The sequence below is a fragment of the Pinus tabuliformis genome, chromosome X, assembly GCF_031772625.1.
Source record: "Pinus tabuliformis cultivar Carrire ecotype Pingquan chromosome X, CPIR1, whole genome shotgun sequence".
NCBI classification, from domain to species: Eukaryota; Viridiplantae; Streptophyta; class Pinopsida; order Pinales; family Pinaceae; genus Pinus; species Pinus tabuliformis.
In genome coordinates, this window is record NC_142308.1 from 1,344,628,429 (window position 1) to 1,344,635,448 (window position 7,020).

The following is a 7,020-nucleotide window of genomic DNA, read 5'->3' on the forward strand; positions in this document are numbered from 1 at the left end:
GCTTACAAACAAAATGGAAATAAACTGGCTCGGGCAATGGTAGTTTATCTCTGAGAAGAGATGTGCAGTTGCATGCCTCTCAACTGTGTTACAATGAGGAACAAAGGCCTATTTATTATTGATCAATAATGGAAAAACCTACAAATCTAAAAACCTAACCCTTGGAGATGAAGCGCCAAAACTGTGGGCCCCATTTAGGTAAATTGGTACATCAACCTCCCGGGGTCGTAACTTTTTCATACAATCTCTATTTGTCTATCATAATACCTCTTTTCGAAGATCTCAAAGAAGAGGCCGAAAGAAAAAAAATGGTAAACCAATATGGGACTTTCTTGGTCTCTCCATTTTCCCTAAAACCGGGCCTCAAAACAACTCCAGAACTTCAGGACCCGAAAAATTACCAAAAATAGTAAACTATGCTACAATTAAGGAAACTGAAAAATTGAAAGAGACAATGTTGGGGGTCCAAGTGGAATAGTCGGGTGGCTATCAATATCCACTTGGATTAGTCCTCCCCCCTTAGGAAGTAATGGTCCCCATTGCGTTGAATGCCTCCATGAGATGGAGAAACTTTTGTTGAACTTGGTCCTTGGTGAACCACTTGCTCTCATGAAGGAGTTGGTCTGATTTGACAACTCGATATAGCTGGATCCTTTGTTGGTGAGTGTTCTTGATTTGCTTGTCCATGAGCTGATCAATTCTGGCCTATTCCATGAATTATGCATTTAGTTTTGTTGGTGTGCGTTGTTATGCAATGTCAGATGTGTCCAACAATGGTGGAAAGTGTAATGCCCCACTTAAATCTTATCCTACAAATTTTGTTAATGTTTACATTATTTGAAAATATTGAGAAATATTGGTCTAATATAAAATTCATGATTTCCATTATTCAAATTCCCCACTTACCTTCTCAAATTGAATATTAGGTAGGATATGGTCTCCTTCCATTATTTCAAAATATATATATTCATTTCACATTACCCAATGTACCCTCACATTTACTTGGGAGAAGATATAGTCCTCTCCATTTAACTATCAATATATATATTCACCTCATATTCCCAAATGTACTTTTCAGATTTACTTGGGAGAAGACATGGTCCTTTTCCATTTAATTCCAAATTTAATATTCATGTCACATTTACAAATGGATGAGGAGTTAATGACATTTATAAGGGGTGGTTGAGATGGGGAAGGGGGAAGAGGGTATAAAAAGGAAGAAGGAAGGGAGAAATGGGAGGAGGTCTTTTGGCTTAGGATTGGTGATTGTGGAGACTTGTTATGATTTTGGGAGACCTTGGAAACCTATGGAGGTTTCTTGGGTTTGAGAGGAGGAAAATATTCTTATCTTGTTTTGCACACTCTTCTTGAGGACACACTATATCGGGTTGGACTTGGGCACGAAGGGCTAGGGAACCTGTGGAGGTTTCCTGGGCTAGGAATTTATTTCCTAGTTGGCTGGGAGGTAAATCCGGTTGGGTCGGTGAGAAGGAGCGTTCAGCTGGAGCAACAAGACAAAGGTATCATCATCAACCACCGGAACAGGTATTCTCCATGGACTACTCTTGTTAAGTTGATATCAATGAAATGTTCACCTTAATTTATGTTGCTTATGATAAAATGATAAGATGTTAAATGTTTAAAGCTATGTAAGAAGGTCAGCAAGCTCCTTTTATAACTTTTAAAAATAGAGGAAATAGATCTGTTAGTTAATAATAGACAAAGGTTGTAATAGTAGGAATTGGGTCCTTACACATGGTATCAGAGCCAGGTTCAAAATCTGGACCCAAAGCCCACTAAAAACCATAATTTTCCTGCTAATTAACAACCTTGCATACAAAGTTGAGCCCCATACTTGCGTACCATCCGTTAAATGAGAAACCTGTGATTAAGCTCGGCCAACTGTTTTCGAATAACATATGAGTAATACAGTCATACTGCCAATCTCTCAACGTTTTGGCTTAAGCAACTTTGTAACAGGTGTTTGCATTTCGGGAGTTACAGGCCCGGTGTCTGTTGTCGGTTGTCTCGAAGGCCGAAAGAACAAGTCCCGAGTGGAGGAAACAGGTTTCCAAACTCCTTAAAGTGGTGCAGAATCGAACGTTAGGGACTTTGTCTATGGTTGCCGCCATTAGCTTGTTAGATGCTTCCTAAGAAACTATTGAAAGGACTCATGACTCTCGCCCTTCGCGTTCGGAGAAACATTTGAGCAAAAACCGAGATGCTAACATCTTCCTGCCCGACACCACACTTGCTCCCGACCTGTACCCTGAGTGACTCACTCTCAGAGTACGCCTTGGAAATGATTTCCACCGGCTCTCTCTCCCTCTCTCGGAACCACTTATTGTGGGAGCACGCGTCCTTCCGAAGGAAACCGCTGCCTCCCGAAATTTCCAATACTTGAAATGGGGCAATACAACTCTTGATTTCACAGTAAGACATTGCATTTAATAAAGTGTACCAACTACACAAGATATTTCCCGTGACTTATTGAAGGATGTAGATTTCTTATTAAGGATGACTTGCGGAGATGAGAACCAGGAGTACACTGGTCAAAGGTTTCATTTATGTGCATTGGAGAAAATTAAGTCATGACTTGTCATTTACTCCAAAGAAGGGGCATTGTCATATCTCGTAAGTGAAGTGGTTGGGATTGCTTTCCAGTACTTTCTCTTAAATCATAACTATTCGCAATACCCAAAGTTGTCTCTGGGTTGAACAAAATTTCCTTTCACAAAGAGGACAGTGGCAATCCTTCCTCATTATCGCCGTAGAGTCCGGCCCACGCCGGAGAATCCCCCTCACTGGGCCTGCTGCATGGCGACGATTAGGCCCAAAATTGGAAGCCCTGATACAATCGAATGTTGCCCTTTATACAGGAATCACATTTTCTTTTGCCCATGTGAGCTGGGAGGAGGTCCTCAAAGCAAATAGAGGGGATAGGGTGCATTCTGTTATTTTATTTCCGAGAATTGATATATGTAGGAACTATGCTCCCATGTTTGTGCATTATGTATATAATTAAATTGAAGTGTTATGATGCCTCTGTCATCGCCGGCTCATAAAACAACCTCCGACAGTATTCACCACTGTCGTTCCCTGCTTCTCTGTTATCATATAGATATATATTTCCCATGCCTCTATCTATTGTACCCAAGGGAGGACTTCAAGGATCACTACACCGCGTCCATACTTGCTTATGAACCACAATATAATTGCAATCGGCACATTAAGACTACCGAGGCTCTTTTATATATCGATCCCCACAACATCGCCGATTTCTGACGACCGATCATCCTCCAGACGCGATAACATAATAGGGGCAAGGTAATAAGTTATCCGGGCTTTCGAATCGCAAATCGGGAATTCAGAGGTGGTACCACATGGCTGAACCGCCGATTGGCGACGGACGCGATCTCACGATAGGGGCAATATAATAAAGCTATTGGGTCCGCCGAAGTATTATCGCAATCGGGAGTTGGGGCTAGTGCTGCAAGTCCGAACCGCCGATTGGCGACGGACGCGATTTCACGATAGGGGCAATATAATAAAGCTATCGGGTCCGCCAAAGTATTATCGCAATCGGGAGTTGGGGCTGGTGCTGCAAGTCCAAGCCGCCCATTCCGATATCGCCGATCGGCGCTGTCGCCAATATTCATGCATCTATCATGTTCGCTCTATTTGAGTTTTCGGCCGATAGTATAATACCATAGAAGTATTGCCAATAGTGTATGGTTGTTTACCCCGATAGTGTTATAGCCATTCCGACAGTGCTGAGTACATGAATGCATATACATATTTGATTCCACTGTTTTTACTTGTTATATACTCTCGGCATATGTATATGCATAACTTTACTCCTCCAATAGCGATTTTCTCCTCCGAGGACTCTGTCTATGTCCTCTGTGTGCTCTAATATGCTTGATGGGTCGCTCCTCTTACTTCTTCCAAGCATGCATTACATGCGATGTCGCTTCGCTGCAGCTCCTTTGGGATTCGACAGTATCTTTCAAGGACTTCTAGCATATATGAAAGCCCCCCCTGCACCTGTCTCTTCATAGACCTATTTTGCTGCCCTTTGGCTACATTTTGGAGCCTCCGTAGTTGCGTTTTAAGGCTCTCTTGACAGAAGATTAAGCCTCTCCTTAAGTATGGATTAAGGCTCCTCTTGACCCGTGATTAAGGTACCTTTAGACTGCGTGTAGAAGCCTCTTTTCACCGCGGCTTGATCTCCTTTAGGATGGTGCGTAGAAGCTCCTCTTGATTGTGGATTATAAACCTCCTCTTGCTATCTGTGGCTGGTCGATGGGAATAAGGATGCGAAGTAGTCGGGTGTCGATTTATGATAAGTAAAAGAAGCTATCATTATAAACTGGAGCAAGGATGAAGTTATTTTGGAGAAAATTCATCCCTCTAGGCAACCCTTGTCCGATGTGTTTGGAACCTTACTGATCCATTTACCTTACAAATTCGAAATGTTCATTGCGGTATAATTAGTTTATTGCTCTTATCAAAGGATTTGGCCAGAAAATATCGAGTCATAAGTAAGCTACAGTGATCACCTACATAATGGCATAACTGGAATGGATCTATTGCTTAGAGTTCTCTGCGGGTTACCTTGAGTATGAAAGAAATATCACGATCAAAGGAGTCATCTGTTACTGCAAGCTATTTCACCTTGTCTATGCAACAAGATCAAAATTTAATTGGTCAGTAGGGCAACCGATATTGTCATGCTTTTCAAAGCTCATGGGTGAATCCTTGAGTTCTCAACTTTTAACTGTCCATGAACTATCTTTTCAAACTGTTGCAATTAACCCTTACGAGGGTTAGTTCTGGTAGTTGGTTAGATTTCAAATTTATCAATGAGTTTTGGCTTGCTTCGAGGTTTTGAATCTGGCTATGGGAAGGTCTGAATGGTTTAAACTAGTATTACTACCAATAATTACCATTCCTTGCAATTCTCGACTATGACTACTCTTGTAGCTAGACTTTGTCCTTAAAACAGAGTACGATCATACATTTGGTGGCAGAAGGCCACGTAGATCAAGCCAGTCTCGCTCTGTCATTGAGAAAGTTGTGCCCTGTCATCCCATTGTCTGAATCATCAATTATCTTAAGGTCGCCTTCACATGAAAATAAGTAAGTAAATAAATAAATAAATTTGGAAATGAAATACCAATGACTAGTTCTCAAAGTGCAGAGTGGCTTAAAATGCAACTGAATATGGAGAGATTTGTTTTTTCATTGGCAATTTAGTTACAAATGCATACTGAATGGGAGGTTTAAGCTAACATTTTCACTTGTGCTGCTGGAAACATTTACATCAATAATTCTTCACATCAAGATTCAATTATACAACTTGAGAAGGATTGAAATAGTTTGTAAATGCTAATAGTCTAATATGACAACCACATGCAAAGACGCACAATTGTTTGGTAGAATATTAAATATTCCCAAAATAGAAAATATGTCCTAGTGCTGATGTTTAGAGTCCAAGATTGAACCTAGTCATGGCCTAGACCTAGAGCCAAACCTTGTAAGTGCTTGAAAAGTCAAACTCAGAAACTTGTAATACTCTCATGATGTTAGAAACTTAGAAGGAAGTCCAATAGAGACAACCCCAACAAGGTCCTTACTCCAGACTACATCCTGTAATGCTTGAACTGACTTTTGAATGGAGCTGCACTGAGGCAATTCTGCACACACAATTAGCTATGGTGTTATCAGAAAGCACTGAGTTAGAGTACTTTTTGTTAAAAATAATTGTTGTTGATGTCAAGGGCTGTCCAAATGAAGGGGAAAGTTATATAGTCAAATAGCATATTTAGAGACCTTTCTCATGATATGTGGCACGCCTTCTAACTCCTCACGGTTGAGGAGAAATATTTTTTTTATATTAAATTAATATATATATATATCCAGCCGGAAGTCAAGTCGGCCTTGCTAGAAGACATGTTAGGGAATGAGGATCCAGGATCCAATATGTGCTAGTAATACCATATTTGGAGGCACAACTCTGAACAATACTATCTCTATGAATACCAAAACAGAAAAATGCAATTTGCCTAACTTGTTTGCCACTCAAATGTGCATTGGACATTTTATTAAAGTTGTTACAGAATTGAACTCGAGGGAATTGCCCAAACGATTGCATACCAAAATCATTTTCTTTTAATGGTCTAGGAAAACATCACAATGTTCAACGCCAATAAAACAAAAAAATCCGTTGTCTAACGAGTTCACAATTTTCTCCAGAAAACAATGGAAATTCCAGCAAGATTTTCAAAATCCTGCAGATTTTTTTTTAAATCCTGGTTACAGCGATCAAGCTTCAGGATTTTGGGTACCCTAGGGTTCTTGAGGGTGTTGAATCCATTTCAAACACTCCCAGGATTAGATTTCTTGAAAAAAAAAAAGATTCACTAGATTCCAGCAAAGATTTTTCGTGGTCCGGGCAAAATTGTGGCCTCGGTAGATGAGGCCTAAAACACATAACAAATTAGCAACATATCCAAACAAATAACAAATTAGCGACATATCTAAGCTATGCCGCCTAATACATTCATCAGAAGGTATTTTCTTTTCAAGGCAATATATGCAGAATACAAGGCCAAATAAAAATATATGTAAAGCAGCTGACTCATCCCAATCATTACAGCTTTAAGCATATGGTGATCCCCAATAATTAAATCTTTAAAAATTTGGTGATAATATATTCATTTTATACACTTGTAAGATAAAGGGAAGTATTTCCATTGCATGTCTCTTGAGCATTGCAGAGATTAGCTTTGACTTTTATAAAATTTACGATCCTTGAAGCTTGATTCCAACGCTCTGCAGAGCTTTAAAAACACATGAGAAAACAAGTCTTCTACAAAAAAATAAAGAAAATATTAAATTATAGACCCTTGCATGGTAAGGGTCAATTACAATTCGGAATACAGATTTACAGGAGACTAAACTATCTACTGTATCAATCTCAATTTCCTGCAATTTGAGCACCTGCCCATTAAGTCA